Source organism: Leptodactylus fuscus, chromosome 1, assembly GCF_031893055.1.
Source record: "Leptodactylus fuscus isolate aLepFus1 chromosome 1, aLepFus1.hap2, whole genome shotgun sequence".
NCBI classification, from domain to species: domain Eukaryota; kingdom Metazoa; phylum Chordata; class Amphibia; order Anura; family Leptodactylidae; genus Leptodactylus; species Leptodactylus fuscus.
Genome location: NC_134265.1, coordinates 280,417,866 through 280,440,978, shown reverse-complemented (window position 1 = coordinate 280,440,978; position 23,113 = coordinate 280,417,866).

Genomic DNA, 23,113 nt, shown 5'->3' with positions numbered 1-23,113 from the left:
ATCAAATAAATTTACCAATCCTTTGTGTGTTGAGTTTGACCTGTGGGCCCATTTGGCCTCTGGGTTTGGTTGCAACTGGCACCCCTGTTGGGAACCCAATTGATATATTTGGTAACATTGCCTTAGACTGACTTTTTATCATTGGTTCTTAGAGCGCTACCACATTCATTTAAGTTTTCCTTTAGCAAAAAAGAACAATTCTTACGGAATGACTTCCAGGTCAAGCCAGGATAATGCAAAAGAAGCTAAACAGACAATAATGCAGAAACGGCAGAAAAGGTTATTAAAAGACTTCACAAAAAAGGACACTTCAATGATATCTCTTTTGAGGTAGCAGTTTTATTTTTAATAGAGAAATGCTTTTGTACAGTATATTATCAATCCTCACCTAAAAATACGGTGTAACAAGGTCCGTCTATATTGTATTGCACATGACCTGCTTAGAGACATCTGCCGAGCAGCAAAATGTTCCTGGAAATTATTTTAAAATGTTGGCAACTATGAGTTACCCTTGTACGAGTTTCATAAGTGTCCCACAAGGTAAATAAATCTTCAGCGTGCTGCAGCTGTCTCATACCTAACACTGCACCATTATAAAACTTGCTTTTATCGCTTAAAGGTACAATAACCACATTGCTGAAGTATTACCTGTTACCTTGTCTTTCATTTCCTATGTTAATTAACTAATCCATTAAACTGTGATTAAAAAAGAGTTTTCTGATCTTTTTCTATATTGAAGTAAGATTTTGTGCTAGATCATTTCAGAAGTATAGGAATTTCCTTAAAGCATAGCTAAAGTTTCAAACAACTTTTGATTTTCTGGCATTATTTGTGATATTTAATATTGTAATATACTTTGTTAACAAATTTTGGCTCCTTTTTGTGAAATCCACTTCTGTTCCCTATTTATTCTCTACTTTAGACTTAGGCTATGTTCACATCTGCGTTGGAGTCTTCTTTCATAGTGTGTGTCTAAAATCACATAACGAAAAATTCCTAGATGTCCGATTTTTTTTCATCTGGTGGTTTCACCTCCTGGGGCACATGTGGTGTAATACACCACATTTAGTACAGTGCTATAGACGCTGCTGTGAGGAAGGGCGTTACTGACTATCAGAAATGCCCTTCTGACAGTGAAGAGCTACAGTACCGGCACCGATAGCTTTTCACCCGGGGCACAGAACATGAAAGCCGATAGTGCGCTGAATTCAGTGCACTGTTGGCATTCTAGCGCTGTATAAAACCGCATGTGTCCCAGGAGGTGAAAGGTCCTCTTTAAATAACGAACACTCAACATATCCCATTATAGTTAATGGGGTTTGTCAGGCTCTGTATGTAGCTGCTTTTGAAGTGGTCCACCTTGGCCAATGCTAGTGTGAACCTAGCACAGAAGAAATCCTCATCCTTTCTTTACGCTCTTAGATGTACAATGTACCGGTATATAAAAAACTGTGTTTTCTTGCATCATGGATGTTTGGTACAGCGTTTTCTGTGAGTGCAGGAAGATGTTGATACCTGCACCACTTTTACATTATCTGGACTTTAAGTTATAGTCTTGATGCCAGAAGTATATCTGCTTCTGTGCTCTTATAGCTGTGTCCATAGGGAAGCAACTGCCTTTTCCATAGCAATTTCTACATGCTACCTTGCTTTACAAGTATTAGGGTGGGTTCACACCAGTGCCCAGTCTCCACTTTTTTAAATGTAGATTGTGTGCCCCACATAGAGTTCACAAAGTACATTTTCCCCTATCAATATGTCTTTGGAATATGGGATGGAAATCCACTCAAACACAGGGAGAACATACAAACTCCTTGTAGATGGTTTTTTGCCTTTGGCGGGATTTGAAAACCAGGACTCCAGCGCTGCCAGTCTCCACTTTGTGGGTTTCCGTCTTCTGCCCAAGAAACTGGACAGGAGACGGAAACCTGGCAGTCAGTTTTCAAACCCATTCACTTGATTGGATTTGCAAAGTGACCGCCCGTGAGCGTCTTGTTTCTCTCTGCGGTGAAACCATTTTTTTTAACCGGACACAAAGTCAGACATGCAAGACTTTGTGTCCGGTTAAAAAAAAAAAACGGTCTTGCTGCAGAGAGGCACATGACACTGACGGGCGGTCACTTTGCAAACCCATTCAAGTGAATTTGAAAACTGACTGCCGTGTTTCTGTCTCCTGTCCAGTTTCTCGGGCAGAAGACGGAAACTCACAAAGCAGACACCGGGCGCTGGTGTGAACCTGGCCCTTAGTTGTGTGTGACACCTATTCCTGTACTGTAAATGGCCCATCATGTATGGTAATTCATCTTTAAGGACTGTATGACTTTAGTTGTGGACACAATAGAGGAAAGAGTTGCAAGATGTCTTTTTGCTATTTTTAACAGTAATTTTAGAGAATGCCTTATGACCTGACAATCTTAAAAATATAGTATGACAGATGTTTCACTAGAAAATTAAGGGTAAGAACATGATGGAGTAACATTTCCCGTCCCTTGTTACTTTCCTAAAGGAAAATGCTGATTTATCAACTTTGCGCATGCTGGCTGCCCTGCAAGTGAATCCACAGAGTGTTGGATATGTCTTTCCGGCCGGTACCCCACGTGGTGTAAACGACAAGGAAAAAAAATAATGGTTTACAGTCACTGTATAGTGGATGGGATTCTAGCGAATCCATCCACCCATGGCGTAAAAATACGTGCAGCGGACATGCTGCGATTTCCAGAACCGCTGCGGTTTTGGAAATCGCAGCATGTCCATTATACCTGAGGAAACTCTAGCAGTTTCCCTATAAGCATAATTAAAGCAGCAAATCCACAAAGGAAAACTCTACGGACTTTCTGTGAAAATTGCTGCGGGAAAAAAGTTTTGTTTTACTTTTTTCATCAGTGGCCCAGCCGTCTATCCTTTCTGTAAAGGATTACCCAAACAAAACTATTTCATTCCGCAGCGTTTTTTCAATGTGTGGAGACTTAGCCAAAAAGTGGAAAACTTTTATTTGCCAATTTTTAAATACACAATAAATAAAAAGAACCTTTCTGATATACCACTTGTTACATGTGTGCAGCTAAGATCTCTAGGGAGATGTAAATTTAATTGATTATTGGTTTATTTTTATTTTTTTTAATTACAGTACGGAGATTTAACCTTTTAACATTACAAATGAGTAACTAACGTATCAATAGAAATCAACACAAGTCACATATCATGGAGTTTATACACATGTCACTGATATTTACCATATATAACATGGGTGACACGGGTGACTCTGCTGGCGAAATAACCCAATTATAGCCCCGAATATGACAATATACACCAGAAGTCAAGTCTACAGTGCACAGTTGTCACTAATCTTCATGACTTGTTGTAAGTGACCACATATGTATTTATTTGGCTTGATAAAGCTGTCTAATTATTAAGCAAGTGTTTATTCCCGCTCATATATAAATGATCACTTTCTCTTCATAGTGTTCATTTGAGAATTTCTTATGCTGAATATATTTTGCAATTTGTTGCACATAATGCTTTACTTTTGCATATGACCTGATCATTCATATCTAAAATTGTTGCAAAACCAAGATAATGGCTTGTACATTATTGTTTACACTGTTATGTGTCTATATTATGGAAAATAATTATACTTATACTACCTCACTGAGTGGATCATTTGCAAGAGAGTTTTCTGTACTTATTCATGCATTGACCAGATTGCTAGAGCTGCGCAGTAAGCCATGTGGCACATGGATTTTATTGTACAGTATGCTTGGCAGATGCCGAAAATTATAATAGGCAGGCACTGTTTGAATAACTGATTTTGGAGGCATTTGTGGAAAAAAAAAGGAATCCCTGTAGGTTGGGAAGACTTATAATATAAACATTTCCTTTTTATTTCCATAACTGCAATATGCTAGTATATAGTGTGTATTCCATTAAGCTTTAATAGAAGCAAAACATGAAGACACTAAGAACATTCAGAAAAGATGCGGACTTCCCATAAAAAGTGCACATACAGGCATTATATGTTATTAAGGACTGACTGTAAAATGAGAGCCAAAAACTTTTTCCATGCTAGTTATAATCCATGGAGCAGATTTATTATGCCTTGTAAATCAGATTTCTGGTTGCATTTTTTTTGTGCAAAAAATTTGCAAATTTTCTTGTTCTGTGCCACCCATCCTCACCACTTTCTGGAAAGAGAGCGTGTTGAGGGCCTGCTGCGGGCATAAATGGAGCAGGAATTATTCTAGGTGAATGACCCTGTTGAGGCCATACCTCCTCTATGAGGAGGCGTGCACCTTGTCATAAATGAGGTTTTTCCTACACTAGCGATGTGGTTATGAATACTGGCAATAACACCACTATTCATAAATCTGCCCCCATGAATCCTATTTTAGTCAACAGTGGCGTAACTAAGTCTTGTGGGCTCCAGTGTAATCTTTTGTCCGGGGCCACCTACCTCATCCCTACAGCGAATTCTTGATAGTGATGGTTATGGGTGCTAAGGAGTTTAATGATCCTTAGTGTGGTTAGGCTAATGTGTGGGTCTCCTTGGCTTATGGGCCAGACAGAAGCTGCAATCTCAATACTGATGCCAATAATTAAGGGCGCCCTAAGGCTCCTGGGCCCTGATGCAACTGCGCCCTTCAAATTAAGCCCCTGATAGTCAATGATTTTATTGAGCCATGCAATATTTCACTATTTGACAGCTAAACTGCAAGAGTAATCTCCAGATACTTGTTGGATTGGTATTCAATAAAATAACCCTAATAATTTCTTCTTCTTTTTTTCTTTCTGGGTTGGAAGGGACCGCATGGGCCATTGGGTCCAACCCCCTGCAAGTGCAGGTTTTCCTAAATCATCACAGCTAAATATTTATCCTGCAAATAATACTGTTCTGTTTTGACACATAAGTCTTCTTCCACTTTGAACAGCATTTTTATATTTAGTTTATTAATATACTGGTACATCAAATGTTAAGTAACTCTGCAAATAGTGAACAGTATTTTAGATTAGATGTCATGTAGACAATAGTGTGCATATGCGTATAATATTTATATAGCAGTTTCCTCTTTCTTGTGATTGACGGTTTCCTGTTTGCAGGTTTGGCAGACATACACCTCATGTATAAACTGTATATGACATTTTATAAACTACTGTCAGCCTGCATCACATTAGACGTATATTTTCATGTATGCATCAGAGACACATGCAAGTGGCAGTACAGAAGTTTATGTATGGCACTGTACTATAAATTGATCCCATATGCCATATGTACAGAGCCCTTGGAGTGCATGACTTCATCTACTGATCCTTAGTCGCAAAGTCCAAATCAATGAGGAACCACTAGGTCATTCTCAGACTTAGATTAGACACTGCAGCTGGACCATAGTCACCGCAAAATAGGTCATCAGTATCTGATTGATGGGGATCTGAACTCCAGATCCCTCACTGATCAGCCCATCTAGGTGCCTTTGGATCTTGGAAGCTAAAGAGACAGATGAAGTCAGAAGCAGCTCTAAAAAAATCCACTGCACTCTCTGCATCCACTTACATGTTAGTATTTATTAACAACAGACGTTGTCGCTTGTGGCGGCAGTGGCACATCATGTAACCTGACTATTTTATGGGCCCACCACTGAGGAAGGTCTTACAGAAACTGCAATGTCTGTATGGGCGACTAACCTACTAACAAAATATGATCTAATTTGACATTGTGCCAATGTGTGCCATATTGCCATTTGGATAACATTTGTCTACATATATAAAACTCAAAATCTGTAATAGTCTGCTCTATACAAATCTACAGTTCTCGGCCGATTTGGGTGAAATTTGGCACGCCCCCACTCCACGCACAGGAGCAGAATACTGCGCATGTTACATCTCGCTAGCATCCCCCCATCATGAGATTGGGGCCCCCAAAGTTAGGCCCTATACATATAATGGGGAAATGTGAAGGTGAAAGTGCAGAGGGGAAAACAACGGTTGTGACTGACAGGGACGGATTATAGCGACGGCGCCAAAGAGTCGCTGCTAAAGGGGCCGCACCACCACACAAACATTTCACAAACACCATATAAACATCACACAGACAGCACACATACACAAACCCACAAGCACAACACCACACAAATGCTACAACAAACCACACAAAAACCAGACTACTCTAGACACACACACAACACAAACACCACCCCACAAATACCACACCACCACCCCATAAATACCATGTGCACACCACACACACACACACGCATGCAAGGACCACACACAAACACGTATGCAAGGACCACACACACACGCAAACACACTCAGATGGATGCACCCTATCCACACAGACGAACAAAGCCCATGTGTACTCGCACAAAACTACCGCACGCATGGACACTTGCACTGCGCACGCACAAACACATGTATCACATGCGCACATACACGCATACATATACATGGACCACACAAGTGCATGCACACACACATACATACACATGGATCACACAAGTGCGCACACACACATACACGCACGCGTGGACACACACACACACACATACATATACACAGACCACACACGTGCTTGCATACACGCATACATACATACACATGGATCACACACGTGCGCACACACACACACATACATGCACGTGCATGTACATGCACACATACATATACACGGACCACACACGTACATACGGATCACTTGCATGCATACACACACACACATGCACATACACACATACATATACACAGACGCATACACATGGATCACACGTGTGCACACACACATACACACACGCGCACACATATACACAGACTAAACACATGCATGCACACACGCATACATAGGTATGGATCACACGCATGTACACACACACATACGCACTGATAAAACATGTCTGGTCTCCTGAGTGGCTGCTTGCACACTACATTATTTTTCACGGGCCTCTGGGCCATGGATTTGGCAGTTCTATAGACTTCTTTGTACACAAAGCTGTGAATTTTGCAGGCTCCATAGAAGTCTATCCACGGCCCGGAGACCTGTGAAAAATCCTGTAGTGTGCAAGCAGCTCACTGAGCAGCCATATTGGTCAGACGAAAACAGCCGGATAGTAAGATTGTCAGTATTGCTGACTATACAGGAGCTCTCATCGCTGAAACTGCTGAGGTAAAGTGAAAGCTGAGCTCTGATTGGTTGATATGGGCAACTATACAAGTCTGCCTGTGAGGCGGTTTTCATTACTGAGATGTCATAGTAATACTGTGTGAGGGCGGCTCTGTATTACTATTCATCCTATTACATCTCTTATCAGTGTCAGGACATAGTAATACTGTGATGGCCGCTCTGTATTACTATTCATCCTATTACATCTCTTATCAGTGTCAGGACATAGTAATACTGTGATGGCCGCTCTGTATTACTATTCATCCTATTACATCTCTTATCAGTGTCAGGACATAGTAATACTGTGAGGGCGGCTCTGTATTACTATTCATCCTAATACATCTCTTATCAGTGTCAGGACATAGTAATACTGTGAGGGCTGCTCTGTATTACTATTCATCCTATTACATCTCTTATCAGTGTCAGGACATAGTAATACTGTGAGGGCTGCTCTGTATTACTATTCATCCTAATACATCTCTTATCAGTGTCAGGACATAGTAATACTGTGTGAGGGCTGCTCTGTATTACAATTCATCCTATTACATCTCTTATCAGTGTCAGGTCCTAGTAATACTGTGTGAGGGCTGCTCTGTATTACTATTCATCCTATTACATCTCTTATCAGTGTCAGGTCCTAGTAATACTGTGTGAGGGCTGCTCTGTATTACTATTCATCCTATTACATCTCTTATCAGTGTCAGGTCCTAGTAATACTGTGTGAGGGCTGCTCTGTATTACTATTCATCCTAATACATCTCTTATCAGTGTCAGGACATAGTAATACTGTGAGGGCTGCTCTGTATTACTATTCATCCTATTACATCTCTTATCAGTGTCAGGTCCTAGTAATACTGTGAGGGCCGCTCTGTATTACTATTCATCCTATTACATCTCTTATCAGTGTCAGGTCCTAGTAATACTGTGATGGCCGCTCTGTATTACTATTCATCCTATTACATCTCTTATCAGTGTCAGGACATAGTAATACTGTGAGGGCTGCTCTGTATTACTATTCATCCTCTTACATCTCTTATCAGTGTCAGGACATAGTAATACTGTGATGGCCGCTCTGTATTACTATTCATCCTATTACATCTCTTATCAGTGTCAGGACATAGTAATACTGTGAGGGCCGCTCTGTATTACTATTCATCCTATTATATCTCTTATCAGTGTCAGGACATAGTAATACTGTGATGGCCGCTCTGTATTACTATTCATCCTATTACATCTCTTATCAGTGTCAGGTCCTAGTAATACTGTGATGGCCGCTCTGTATTACTATTCATCCTATTACATCTCTTATCAGTGTCAGGACATAGTAATACTGTGAGGGCTGCTCTGTATTACTATTCATCCTCTTACATCTCTTATCAGTGTCAGGACATAGTAATACTGTGAGGGCCGCTCTGTATTACTATTCATCCTATTACATCTCTTATCAGTGTCAGGTCCTAGTAATACTGTGATGGCCGCTCTGTATTACTATTCATCCTATTACATCTCTTATCAGTGTCAGGACATAGTAATACTGTGAGGGCCGCTCTGTATTACTATTCATCCTATTACATCTCTTATCAGTGTCAGGACATAGTAATACTGTGAGGGCCGCTCTGTATTACTATTCATCCTATTACATCTCTTATCAGTGTCAGGTCCTAGTAATACTGTGATGGCCGCTCTGTATTACTATTCATCCTATTACATCTCTTATCAGTGTCAGGTCCTAGTAATACTGTGATGGCCGCTCTGTATTACTATTCATCCTATTACATCTCTTATCAGTGTCAGGACATAGTAATACTGTGAGGGCCGCTCTGTATTACTATTCATCCTATTACATCTCTTATCAGTGTCAGGACATAGTAATACTGTGAGGGCCGCTCTGTATTACTATTCATCCTATTACATCTCTTATCAGTGTCAGGTCCTAGTAATACTGTGATGGCCGCTCTGTATTACTATTCATCCTCTTACATCTCTTATCAGTGTCAGGACATAGTAATACTGTGATGGCCGCTCTGTATTACTATTCATCCTATTACATCTCTTATCAGTGTCAGGACATAGTAATACTGTGAGGGCCGCTCTGTATTACTATTCATCCTATTACATCTCTTATCAGTGTCAGGACATAGTAATACTGTGTGAGGGCTGCTCTGTATTACTATTCATCCTATTACATCTCTTATCAGTGTCAGGACATAGTAATACTGTGTGAGGTCTGCTCTGTATTACTATTCATCCTATTACATCTCTTATCAGTGTCAGGACATAGTAATACTGTGTGAGGGCTGCTCTGTATTACTATTCATCCTATTACATCTCTTATCAGTGTCAGGTCCTAGTAATACTGTGTGAGGGCTGCTCTGTATTACTATTCATCCTATTACATCTCTTATCAGTGTCAGGTCCTAGTAATACTGTGTGAGGGCTGCTCTGTATTACTATTCATCCTATTACATCTCTTATCAGTGTCAGGTCCTAGTAATACTGTGTGAGGGCTGCTCTGTATTACTATTCATCCTAATACATCTCTTATCAGTGTCAGGACATAGTAATACTGTGAGGGCTGCACTGTATTACTATTCATCCTATTACATCTCTTATCAGTGTCAGGTCCTAGTAATACTGTGAGGGCCGCTCTGTATTACTATTCATCCTATTACATCTCTTATCAGTGTCAGGTCCTAGTAATACTGTGATGGCCGCTCTGTATTACTATTCATCCTATTACATCTCTTATCAGTGTCAGGACATAGTAATACTGTGAGGGCCGCTCTGTATTACTATTCATCCTCTTACATCTCTTATCAGTGTCAGGACATAGTAATACTGTGAGGGCCGCTCTGTATTACTATTCATCCTATTACATCTCTTATCAGTGTCAGGACATAGTAATAATGTGAGGGCTGCTCTGTATTACTATTCATCCTCTTACATCTCTTATCAGTGTCAGGACATAGTAATACTGTGATGGCCGCTCTGTATTACTATTTATCCTATTACATCTCTTATCAGTGTCAGGACATAGTAATACTGTGAGGGCCGCTCTGTATTACTATTCATCCTATTACATCTCTTATCAGTGTCAGGTCCTAGTAATACTGTGATGGCCGCTCTGTATTACTATTCATCCTATTACATCTCTTATCAGTGTCAGGACATAGTAATACTGTGAGGGCTGCTCTGTATTACTATTCATCCTCTTACATCTCTTATCAGTGTCAGGACATAGTAATACTGTGATGGCCGCTCTGTATTACTATTCATCCTATTACATCTCTTATCAGTGTCAGGACATAGTAATACTGTGAGGGCCGCTCTGTATTACTATTCATCCTATTACATCTCTTATCAGTGTCAGGTCCTAGTAATACTGTGATGGCCGCTCTGTATTACTATTCATCCTATTACATCTCTTATCAGTGTCAGGTCCTAGTAATACTGTGATGGCCGCTCTGTATTACTATTCATCCTATTACATCTCTTATCAGTGTCAGGACATAGTAATACTGTGAGGGCCGCTCTGTATTACTATTCATCCTATTACATCTCTTATCAGTGTCAGGACATAGTAATACTGTGAGGGCTGCTCTGTATTACTATTCATCCTATTACATCTCTTATCAGTGTCAGGTCCTAGTAATACTGTGATGGCCGCTCTGTATTACTATTCATCCTCTTACATCTCTTATCAGTGTCAGGACATAGTAATACTGTGATGGCCGCTCTGTATTACTATTCATCCTATTACATCTCTTATCAGTGTCAGGACATAGTAATACTGTGAGGGCCGCTCTGTATTACTATTCATCCTATTACATCTCTTATCAGTGTCAGGTCCTAGTAATACTGTGATGGCCGCTCTGTATTACTATTCATCCTATTACATCTCTTATCAGTGTCAGGACATAGTAATACTGTGAGGGCCGCTCTGTATTACTATTCATCCTATTACATCTCTTATCAGTGTCAGGACATAGTAATACTGTGAGGGCCGCTCTGTATTACTATTCATCCTATTACATCTCTTATCAGTGTCAGGTCCTAGTAATACTGTGTGAGGGCTGCTCTGTATTACTATTCATCCTATTACATCTCTTATCAGTGTCAGGTCCTAGTAATACTGTGATGGCCGCTCTGTATTACTATTCATCCTATTACATCTCTTATCAGTGTCAGGTCCTAGTAATACTGTGATGGCCGCTCTGTACTACTATTCATCCTATTACATCTCTTATCAGTGTCAGGTCCTAGTAATACTGTGTGAGGGCTGCTCTGTATTACTATTCATCCTATTACATCTCTTATCAGTGTCAGGTCCTAGTAATACTGTGATGGCCGCTCTGTATTACTATTCATCCTATTACATCTCTTATCAGTGTCAGGTCCTAGTAATACTGTGATGGCCGCTCTGTATTACTATTCATCCTATTACATCTCTTATCAGTGTCAGGACATAGTAATACTGTGAGGGCCGCTCTGTATTACTATTCATCCTATTACATCTCTTATCAGTGTCAGGACATAGTAATACTGTGAGGGCTGCTCTGTATTACTATTCATCCTATTACATCTCTTATCAGTGTCAGGTCCTAGTAATACTGTGATGGCCGCTCTGTATTACTATTCATCTTCTTACATCTCTTATCAGTGTCAGGACATAGTAATACTGTGATGGCCGCTCTGTATTACTATTCATCCTATTACATCTCTTATCAGTGTCAGGACATAGTAATACTGTGAGGGCCGCTCTGTATTACTATTCATCCTATTACATCTCTTATCAGTGTCAGGACATAGTAATACTGTGAGGGCTGCTCTGTATTACTATTCATCCTCTTACATCTCTTATCAGTGTCAGGACATAGTAATACTGTGATGGCCGCTCTGTATTACTATTCATCCTATTACATCTCTTATCAGTGTCAGGACATAGTAATACTGTGAGGGCCGCTCTGTATTACTATTCATCCTATTACATCTCTTATCAGTGTCAGGACATAGTAATACTGTGAGGGCCGCTCTGTATTACTATTCATCCTATTACATCTCTTATCAGTGTCAGGTCCTAGTAATACTGTGATGGCCGCTCTGTATTACTATTCATCCTCTTACATCTCTTATCAGTGTCAGGACATAGTAATACTGTGATGGCCGCTCTGTATTACTATTCATCCTATTACATCTCTTATCAGTGTCAGGACATAGTAATACTGTGAGGGCCGCTCTGTATTACTATTCATCCTATTACATCTCTTATCAGTGTCAGGACATAGTAATACTGTGTGAGGGCTGCTCTGTATTACTATTCATCCTATTACATCTCTTATCAGTGTCAGGACATAGTAATACTGTGTGAGGTCTGCTCTGTATTACTATTCATCCTATTACATCTCTTATCAGTGTCAGGACATAGTAATACTGTGTGAGGGCTGCTCTGTATTACTATTCATCCTATTACATCTCTTATCAGTGTCAGGTCCTAGTAATACTGTGTGAGGGCTGCTCTGTATTACTATTCATCCTATTACATCTCTTATCAGTGTCAGGTCCTAGTAATACTGTGTGAGGGCTGCTCTGTATTACTATTCATCCTATTACATCTCTTATCAGTGTCAGGTCCTAGTAATACTGTGTGAGGGCTGCTCTGTATTACTATTCATCCTAATACATCTCTTATCAGTGTCAGGACATAGTAATACTGTGAGGGCTGCACTGTATTACTATTCATCCTATTACATCTCTTATCAGTGTCAGGTCCTAGTAATACTGTGAGGGCCGCTCTGTATTACTATTCATCCTATTACATCTCTTATCAGTGTCAGGTCCTAGTAATACTGTGATGGCCGCTCTGTATTACTATTCATCCTATTACATCTCTTATCAGTGTCAGGACATAGTAATACTGTGAGGGCCGCTCTGTATTACTATTCATCCTCTTACATCTCTTATCAGTGTCAGGACATAGTAATACTGTGAGGGCCGCTCTGTATTACTATTCATCCTCTTACATCTCTTATCAGTGTCAGGACATAGTAATAATGTGAGGGCTGCTCTGTATTACTATTCATCCTCTTACATCTCTTATCAGTGTCAGGACATAGTAATACTGTGATGGCCGCTCTGTATTACTATTTATCCTATTACATCTCTTATCAGTGTCAGGACATAGTAATACTGTGAGGGCCGCTCTGTATTACTATTCATCCTATTACATCTCTTATCAGTGTCAGGACATAGTAATACTGTGATGGCCGCTCTGTATTACTATTCATCCTATTACATCTCTTATCAGTGTCAGGTCCTAGTAATACTGTGATGGCCGCTCTGTATTACTATTCATCCTATTACATCTCTTATCAGTGTCAGGACATAGTAATACTGTGAGGGCTGCTCTGTATTACTATTCATCCTCTTACATCTCTTATCAGTGTCAGGACATAGTAATACTGTGATGGCCGCTCTGTATTACTATTCATCCTATTACATCTCTTATCAGTGTCAGGACATAGTAATACTGTGAGGGCCGCTCTGTATTACTATTCATCCTATTACATCTCTTATCAGTGTCAGGTCCTAGTAATACTGTGATGGCCGCTCTGTATTACTATTCATCCTATTACATCTCTTATCAGTGTCAGGTCCTAGTAATACTGTGATGGCCGCTCTGTATTACTATTCATCCTATTACATCTCTTATCAGTGTCAGGACATAGTAATACTGTGAGGGCCGCTCTGTATTACTATTCATCCTATTACATCTCTTATCAGTGTCAGGACATAGTAATACTGTGAGGGCTGCTCTGTATTACTATTCATCCTATTACATCTCTTATCAGTGTCAGGTCCTAGTAATACTGTGATGGCCGCTCTGTATTACTATTCATCCTCTTACATCTCTTATCAGTGTCAGGACATAGTAATACTGTGATGGCCGCTCTGTATTACTATTCATCCTATTACATCTCTTATCAGTGTCAGGACATAGTAATACTGTGAGGGCCGCTATGTATTACTATTCATCCTATTACATCTCTTATCAGTGTCTGGTCCTAGTAATACTGTGATGGCCGCTCTGTATTACTATTCATCCTATTACATCTCTTATCAGTGTCAGGACATAGTAATACTGTGAGGGCCGCTCTGTATTACTATTCATCCTATTACATCTCTTATCAGTGTCAGGACATAGTAATACTGTGAGGGCCGCTCTGTATTACTATTCATCCTATTACATCTCTTATCAGTGTCAGGTCCTAGTAATACTGTGTGAGGGCTGCTCTGTATTACTATTCATCCTATTACATCTCTTATCAGTGTCAGGTCCTAGTAATACTGTGATGGCCGCTCTGTATTACTATTCATCCTATTACATCTCTTATCAGTGTCAGGTCCTAGTAATACTGTGATGGCCGCTCTGTACTACTATTCATCCTATTACATCTCTTATCAGTGTCAGGTCCTAGTAATACTGTGTGAGGGCTGCTCTGTATTACTATTCATCCTATTACATCTCTTATCAGTGTCAGGTCCTAGTAATACTGTGATGGCCGCTCTGTATTACTATTCATCCTATTACATCTCTTATCAGTGTCAGGTCCTAGTAATACTGTGATGGCCGCTCTGTATTACTATTCATCCTATTTCATCTCTTATCAGTGTCAGGACATAGTAATACTGTGAGGGCCGCTCTGTATTACTATTCATCCTATTACATCTCTTATCAGTGTCAGGACATAGTAATACTGTGAGGGCTGCTCTGTATTACTATTCATCCTATTACATCTCTTATCAGTGTCAGGTCCTAGTAATACTGTGATGGCCGCTCTGTATTACTATTCATCTTCTTACATCTCTTATCAGTGTCAGGACATAGTAATACTGTGATGGCCGCTCTGTATTACTATTCATCCTATTACATCTCTTATCAGTGTCAGGACATAGTAATACTGTGAGGGCCGCTCTGTATTACTATTCATCCTATTACATCTCTTATCAGTGTCAGGACATAGTAATACTGTGAGGGCTGCTCTGTATTACTATTCATCCTCTTACATCTCTTATCAGTGTCAGGACATAGTAATACTGTGAGGGCCGCTCTGTATTACTATTCATCCTATTACATCTCTTATCAGTGTCAGGTCCTAGTAATACTGTGTGAGGGCTGCTCTGTATTACTATTCATCCTATTACATCTCTTATCAGTGTCAGGTCCTAGTAATACTGTGATGGCCGCTCTGTATTACTATTCATCCTATTACATCTCTTATCAGTGTCAGGTCCTAGTAATACTGTGATGGCCGCTCTGTACTACTATTCATCCTATTACATCTCTTATCAGTGTCAGGTCCTAGTAATACTGTGTGAGGGCTGCTCTGTATTACTATTCATCCTATTACATCTCTTATCAGTGTCAGGTCCTAGTAATACTGTGATGGCCGCTCTGTATTACTATTCATCCTATTACATCTCTTATCAGTGTCAGGTCCTAGTAATACTGTGATGGCCGCTCTGTACTACTATTCATCCTATTACATCTCTTATCAGTGTCAGGTCCTAGTAATACTGTGTGAGGGCTGCTCTGTATTACTATTCATCCTATTACATCTCTTATCAGTGTCAGGTCCTAGTAATACTGTGATGGCCGCTCTGTATTACTATTCATCCTATTACATCTCTTATCAGTGTCAGGACTTAGTAATACTGTGAGGGCCGCTCTGTATTACTATTCATCCTCTTACATCTCTTTTCAGTGTCAGGACATAGTAATACTGTGATGGCCGCTCTGTATTACTATTCATCCTATTACATCTCTTATCAGTGTCAGGACATAGTAATACTGTGATGGCCGCTCTGTATTACTATTCATCCTATTACATCTCTTATCAGTGTCAGGACATAGTAATACTGTGAGGGCTGCTCTGTATTACTATTCATCCTCTTACATCTCTTATCAGTGTCAGGACATAGGAATACTGTGATGGCCGCTCTGTATTACTATTCATCCTATTACATCTCTTATCAGTGTCAGGACATAGTAATACTGTGAGGGCCGCTCTGTATTACTATTCATCCTATTACATCTCTTATCAGTGTCAGGTCCTAGTAATACTGTGATGGCCGCTCTGTATTACTATTCATCCTATTACATCTCTTATCAGTGTCAGGTCCTAGTAATACTGTGATGGCCGCTCTGTATTACTTTTCATCCTATTACATCTCTTATCAGTGTCAGGACATAGTAATACTGTGAGGGCCGCTCTGTATTACTATTCATCCTATTACATCTCTTATCAGTGTCAGGACATAGTAATACTGTGAGGGCTGCTCTGTATTACTATTCATCCTATTACATCTCTTATCAGTGTCAGGTCCTAGTAATACTGTGATGGCCGCTCTGTATTACTATTCATCCTATTACATCTCTTATCAGTGTCAGGTCCTAGTAATACTGTGATGGCCGCTCTGTATTACTATTCATCCTATTACATCTCTTATCAGTGTCAGGACATAGTAATACTGTGAGGGCCGCTCTGTATTACTATTCATCCTATTAAATCTCTTATCAGTGTCAGGACATAGTAATACTGTGAGGGCCGCTCTGTATTACTATTCATCCTATTACATCTCTTATCAGTGTCAGGACATAGTAATACTGTGAGGGCCGCTCTGTATTACTATTCATCCTATTACATCTCTTATCAGTGTCAGGTCCTAGTAATACTGTGATGGCCGCTCTGTATTACTATTCATCCTATTACATCTCTTATCAGTGTCAGGTCCTAGTAATACTGTGATGGCCGCTCTGTATTACTATTCATCCTATTACATCTCTTATCAGTGTCAGGACATAGTAATACTGTGAGGGCCGCTCTGTATTACTATTCATCCTATTAAATCTCTTATCAGTGTCAGGACATAGTAATACTGTGAGGGCCGCTCTGTATTACTATTCATCCTATTACATCTCTTATCAGTGTCAGGTCCTAGTAATACTGTGTGAGGGCTGCTCTGTATTACTATTCATCCTATTACATCTCTTATCAGTGTCAGGTCCTAGTAATACTGTGATGGCCGCTCTGTATTACTATTCATCCAATTACATCTCTTATCAGTGTCAGGTCCTAGTAATACTGTGATGGCCGCTCTGTACTACTTTTCATCCTATTACATCTCTTATCAGTGTCAGGTCCTAGTAATACTGTGTGAGGGCTGCTCTGTATTACTATTCATCCTATTACATCTCTTATCAGTGTCAGGTCCTAGTAATACTGTTATGGCCGCTCTGTATTACTATTCATCCTATTACATCTCTTATCAGTGTCAGGACATAGTAATACTGTGAGGGCCGCTCTGTATTACTATTCATCCTTTTACATCTCTTATCAGTGTCAGGACATAGTAATACTGTGAGGGCCGCTCTGTATTACTATTCATCCTCTTACATCTCTTATCAGTGTCAGGACATAGTAATACTGTGTGAGGGCTGCTCTGGATTACTATTCATCCTCTTAGATCTCTTATCAGTGTCAGGACATAGTAATACTGTGATGGCCGCTCTGTATTACTATTCATCCTATTACATCTCTTATCAGTGTCAGGACATAGTAATACTGTGAGGGCCGCTCTGTATTACTATTCTTCCTCTTACATCTCTTATCAGTGTCAGGACATAGTAATACTGTGAGGGCCGCTCTGTATTACTATTCATCCTCTTACATCTCTTATCAGTGTCAGGACATAGTAATACTGTGATGGCCGCTCTGTATTACTATTCATCCTATTACATCTCTTATCAGTGTCAGGACATAGTAATACTGTGAGGGTCGCTCTGTATTACTATTCATCCTCTTACATCTCTTATCAGTGTCAGGACATAGTAATACTGTGAGTGCCGCTCTGTATTACTATTCATACTCTTACATCTCTTATCAGTGTCAGGACATAGTAATACTGTGATGGCCGCTCTGTATTACTATTCATCCTATTACATCTCTTATCAGTGTCAGGACATAGTAATACTGTGAGGGCCGCTCTGTATTACTATTCATCCTCTTACATCTCTTATCAGTGTCAGGACATAGTAATACTGTGATGGCCGCTCTGTATTACTATTCATCCTATTACATCTCTTATCAGTGTCAGGACATAGTAATACTGTGAGGGCCGCTCTGTATTACTATTCATCCTATTACATCTCTTATCAGTGTCAGGTCCTAGTAATACTGTGATGGCCGCTCTGTATTACTATTCATCCTATTACATCTCTTATCAGTGTCAGGTCCTAGTAATACTTTGTGAGGGCTGCTCTGTATTACTATTCATCCTATTACATCTCTTATCAGTGTCAGGTCCTAGTAATACTGTGATGGCCGCTCTGTATTTCTATTCATCCTATTACATCTCTTATCAGTGTCAGGACATAGTAATACTGTGAGGGCTGCTCTGTATTACTATTCATCCTCTTACATCTCTTATCAGTGTCAGCACATAGTAATACTGTGAGGGCCGCTCTGTATTACTATTCATCCTCTTACATCTCTTATCAGTGTCAGGACATAGTAATACTGTGTGAGGGCTGCTCTGGATTACTATTCATCCTCTTACATCTCTTATCAGTGTCAGGACATAGTAATACTGTGATGGCCGCTCTGTATTACTATTCATCCTATTACATCTCTTATCAGTGTCAGGACATAGTAATACTGTGAGGGCCGCTCTGTATTACTATTCATCCTCTTACATCTCTTATCAGTGTCAGGACATAGTAATACTGTGATGGCCGCTCTGTATTACTATTCATCCTATTACATCTCTTATCAGTGTCAGGACATAGTAATACTGTGAGGGCCGCTCTGTATTACTATTCATCCTCTTACATCTCTTATCAGTGTCAGGACATAGTAATACTGTGAGGGCCGCTCTGTATTACTATTCATCCTCTTACATCTCTTATCAGTGTCAGGACATAGTAATACTGTGATGGCCGCTCTGTATTACTATTCATCCTATTACATCTCTTATCAGTGTCAGGACATAGTAATACTGTGAGGGCCGCTCTGTATTACTATTCATCCTCTTACATCTCTTATCAGTGTCAGGACATAGTAATACTGTGATGGCCGCTCTGTATTACTATTCATCCTATTACATCTCTTATCAGTGTCAGGACATAGTAATACTGTGATGGCCGCTCTGTATTACTATTCATCCTATTACATCTCTTATCAGTGTCAGGACATAGTAATACTGTGAGGGCTGCTCTGTATTACTATTCATCCTCTTACATCTCTTATCAGTGTCAGGTCCTAGTAATACTGTGAGGGCGGCTCTGTATTACTATTCATCCTATTACATCTCTTATCAGTGTCAGGTCCTAGTAATACTGTGAGGGCGGCTCTGTATTACTATTCATCCTATTACATCTCTTATCAGTGTCAGGTCCTAGTAATACTGTGATGGCCGCTCTGTATTACTATTCATCCTATTACATCTCTTATCAGTGTCAGGTCCTAGTAATACTGTGATGGCCGCTCTGTATTACTATTCATCCTATTACATCTCTTATCAGTGTCAGGTCCTAGTAATACTGTGTGAGGGCTGCTCTGTATTACTATTCATCCTATTACATCTCTTATCAGTGTCAGGTCCTAGTAATACTGTGATGGCCGCTCTCTATTACTATTCATCCTATTACATCTCTTATCAGTGTCAGGACATAGTAATACTGTGAGGGCCGCTCTGTATTACTATTCATCCTCTTACATCTCTTATCAGTGTCAGGACATAGTAATACTGTGAGGGCTGCTCTGTATTACTATTCATCCTCTTACATCTCTTATCAGTGTCAGGACATAGTAATACTGTGATGGCCGCTCTGTATTACTATTCATCCTATTACATCTCTTATCAGTGTCAGGACATAGTAATACTGTGAGGGCCGCTCTGTATTACTATTCATCCTCTTACATCTCTTATCAGTGTCAGGACATAGTAATACTGTGAGGGCCGCTCTGTATTACTATTCATCCTCTTACATCTCTTATCAGTGTCAGGACATAGTAATACTGTGATGGCCGCTCTGTATTACTATTCATCCTATTACATCTCTTATCAGTGTCAGGACATAGTAATACTGTGAGGGCCGCTCTGTATTACTATTCATCCTCTTACATCTCTTATCAGTGTCAGGACATAGTAATACTGTGATGGCCGCTCTGTATTACTATTCATCCTATTACATCTCTTATCAGTGTCAGGACATAGTAATACTGTGATGGCCGCTCTGTATTACTATTCATCCTATTACATCTCTTATCAGTGTCAGGACATAGTAATACTGTGAGGGCTGCTCTGTATTACTATTCATCCTCTTACATCTCTTATCAGTGTCAGGTCCTAGTAATACTGTGAGGGCGGCTCTGTATTACTATTCATCCTATTACATCTCTTATCAGTGTCAGGTCCTAGTAATACTGTGAGGGCTGCTCTGTATTACTATTCATCCTATTACATCTCTTATCAGTGTCAGGTCCTAGTAATACTGTGAGGGCGGCTCTGTATTACTATTCATCCTATTACATCTCTTATCAGTGTCAGGTCCTAGTAATACTGTGATGGCCGCTCTGTATTACTATTCATCCTATTACATCTCTTATCAGTGTCAGGTCCTAGTAATACTGTGATGGCCGCTCTGTATTACTATTCATCCTATTACATCTCTTATCAGTGTCAGGTCCTAGTAATACTGTGTGAGGGCTGCTCTGTATTACTATTCATCCTATTACATCTCTTATCAGTGTCAGGTCCTAGTAATACTGTGATGGCCGCTCTCTATTACTATTCATCCTATTACATCTCTTATCAGTGTCAGGACATAGTAATACTGTGAGGGCCGCTCTGGATTACTATTCATCCTCTTACATCTCTTATCAGTGTCAGGACATAGTAATACTGTGAGGGCCGCTCTGTATTACTATTCATCCTCTTACATCTCTTATCAGTGTCAGGACATAGTAATACTGTGTGAGGGCTGCTCTGGATTACTATTCATCCTCTTACATCTCTTATCAGTGTCAGGACATAGTAATACTGTGTGAGGGCTGCTCTGGATTACTATTCATCCTCTTACATCTCTTATCAGTGTCAGGACATAGTAATACTGTGATGGCCGCTCTGTATTACTATTCATCCTATTACATCTCTTATCAGTGTCAGGACATAGTAATACTGTGAGGGCCGCTCTGTATTACTATTCATCCTCTTACATCTCTTATCAGTGTCAGGACATAGTAATACTGTGAGGGCCGCTCTGTATTACTATTCATCCTCTTACATCTCTTATCAGTGTCAGGACATAGTAATACTGTGATGGCCGCTCTGTATTACTATTCATCCTATTACATCTCTTATCAGTGTCAGGACATAGTAATACTGTGTGGGCCGCTCTGTATTACTATTCATCTTCTTACTTCTCTTATCAGTGTCAGGACATAGTAATACTGTGAGGGCCGCTCTGTATTACTATTCATCCTCTTACATCTCTTATCAGTGTCAGGACATAGTAATACTGTGATGGCCGCTCTGTATTACTATTCATCCTATTACATCTCTTATCAGTGTCAGGACATAGTAATACTGTGATGGCCGCTCTGTATTACTATTCATCCTATTACATCTCTTATCAGTGTCAGGACATAGTAATACTGTGAGGGCCGCTCTGTATTACTATTCATCCTATTACATCTCTTATCAGTGTCAGGACATAGTAATACTGTGATGGCCGCTCTGTATTACTATTCATCCTATTACATCTCTTATCAGTGTCAGGACATAGTAATACTGTGAGGGCCGCTCTGTATTACTATTCATCCTATTACATCTCTTATCAGTGTCAGGTCCTAGTAATACTGTGAGGGCGGCTCTGTATTACTATTCATCGTTTTACATCTCTTATCAGTGTCAGGTCCTAGTAATACTGTGAGGGCTGCTCTGTATTACTATTCATCCTATTACATCTCTTATCAGTGTCAGGTCCTAGTAATACTGTGAGGGCTGCTCTGTATTACTATTCATCCTCTTACATCTCTTATCAGTGTCAGCACATAGTAATACTGTGAGGGACGCTCTGTATTACTATCCATCCTATTACATCTCTTATCAGTGTCAGGTCCTAGTAATACTGTGAGGGCTGCTCTGTATTACTATTCATCCTCTTACATCTCTTATCAGTGTCAGGACATAGTAATACTGTGTGAGGGCTGCTCTGGATTACTATTCATCCTATTATATCTCTTATCAGTGTCAGGTCCTAGTAATACTGTGAGGGCGGCTCTGTATTACTATTCATCCTATTACATCTCTTATCAGTGTCAGGTCCTAGTAATACTGTGAGGGCTGCTCTGTATTACTATTCATCCTATTACATCTCTTATCAGTGTCAGGTCCTAGTAATACTGTGAGGGCTGCTCTGTATTACTATTCATCCTCTTACATCTCTTATCAGTGTCAGGACATAGTAATACTGTGATGGCCGCTCTGTATTACTATTCATCCTATTACATCTCTTATCAGTGTTAGGACATAGTAATACTGTGAGGGCCGCTCTGTATTACTATTCATCCTATTACATCTCTTATCAGTGTCAGGACATAGTAATACTGTGAGGACTGCTCTGTATTACTATTCATCCTATTACATCTCTTATCAGTGTCAGGTCCTAGTAATACTGTGAGGGCGGCTCTGTATTACTATTCATCCTATTACATCTCTTATCAGTGTCAGGTCCTAGTAATACTGTGAGGGCTGCTCTGTATTACTATTCATCCTCTTACATCTCTTATCAGTGTCAGGACATAGTAATACTGTGTGAGGGCTGCTCTGGATTACTATTCATCCTAATACATCTCTTATCAGTGTCAGGACATAGTAATACTGTGTGAGGGCTGCTCTGGATTA